Raw genomic sequence first — 1,499 nt, forward strand, 5'->3', positions numbered from 1 at the left:
AGCCCTTCATTGAATAAAGTGGTTCAACATTTATTTTATGGAGGATGATTCCTAACAGATCTTTATTTTTTTTTAATGTTACCATTGTGGCGAGTAAGCATTTTTGCTGTGTACCTTCTCAAAGTTTGGTCGTACAGATTTATGCTTCACGTCAACATTTGGGGGGGTATTTCAGAGTTTTATTCTTTTTTGTTGTTGTTAATCTTCATCCGAGGATATTTTTCTGTTGATTTTTAGGGAGAGTGGAAGAGAGAGAGAAAGACGGACAGAAACGTCGATGTGTTGCCTCCTGTACGCACCCCGACCAGGGCACAGTCGGGTGGAGCCTGCAACCAAGGTACGTGCCCTTCACTGGAATCAAACCCAGGACCCTTTGGTCCACATGCGGAGGCTCTATCCACCGAACCAAACCGGCTAGTGCTCATTCTTTTTTTAAAAAGTATTTTTTTATTGATTTCAGAGATGAAGGGAGGAGAGAGAGATAGAAACATCAATGATCAGAGAGAACCATTGGTGGGCTGCCTCCTGCACGTCCCCCCTACCCCCACTGGGGATTGAGCCCGCAACCTGGGCATGTGCCCTTGACCGGAATCAACCCGGGACCCTTCAATCCGCAGCTCTATCCACTAAGCCAAACCAGCTATGCCAGAGTTTCATTCTTGCTTGGATTATAAAACCAAAATGTAGAATAGAATTTTAGGATGTTTAAGAGGCAATCTCTATTTGTGACACTTATTTTTAACTCTCCAGTGGTTAGATTAGAGACAAGTGAGTAATATTACAAAGTACAATATTTTTTGTGATGATTTAGACTCTCTTTACAAATGTGCATAATCATGAAACTGTCTTCATGTTTATTTTAATACTTATGAAAGCAACTGAAATGGCTGGTTTTTAAAAGTTATTCAGTTATTAATGATTAAGTTTGTAATCACTTCCTCAGTGACTTTAAATGAAAAGTAATGAGGTAGTTAGAATGCAAGAGTACAGATTTGTCAGAATTCATTTGAGAAAACCCCTGCAGCAAATTGAAGTGTTTATTTTCTTTTCCCTCTGCTTAAAAATTTGGAACCCCCTATTATGGAAAAATTCACTTGGGGTGAATTACTCTCAGTATTTTTTTTTCATCTTTTAAATCTTCATTGTTGAGAGTATTACAGATGTCTCCCCCTTGCCCCCCCTTTGACCATCTCCACCCGGTTCCCCCCTGTCCCAGGCCTTTACCTCCCTGTTGTCGGTGTCCATTGGTAATGCCTATATGCGTATAAGATCTTTCTTTTTTTTTTAATTAAATCATTATTGTTCAGATTATTACATTTGTTCCTCTTTTTTCCCCCCATAACTCCCCTCCTCCCAGTTCCCACCCCACTCTCCACCCTCACTCCCCACCCACTGTCCTCATCCATAGGTGCACGATTTTTGTCTAGTCTCTTCTCGCATCTCCCATACCCCTTGCGTCCCCCCCCCCCCAAGAATAGTCAGTCCATTCCCTTTCTATG

General features: G+C 41.4%; 1 protein-coding gene across 2 annotated transcripts in view; it reads left to right on the plus strand.

The window, feature by feature from the left end:
* Positions 1–304: 304 nt before the first annotated feature.
* FAM73A (family with sequence similarity 73, member A) overlaps positions 305–1,499 on the plus strand; it is an 80,563-nt gene continuing 79,368 nt past the window's right edge. For both annotated transcript variants that reach the window (XM_014544366.1, XM_005871935.2), the window contains exon 1: positions 305–337. The gene's annotated coding sequence lies outside the window, so the exon portion shown is untranslated. The remainder of the gene's footprint in view (positions 338–1,499) is intronic.

This window comes from Myotis brandtii, unplaced genomic scaffold (genome assembly GCF_000412655.1).
Source record: "Myotis brandtii unplaced genomic scaffold, ASM41265v1 scaffold36, whole genome shotgun sequence".
Taxonomy (NCBI): Eukaryota; Metazoa; Chordata; class Mammalia; order Chiroptera; family Vespertilionidae; genus Myotis; species Myotis brandtii.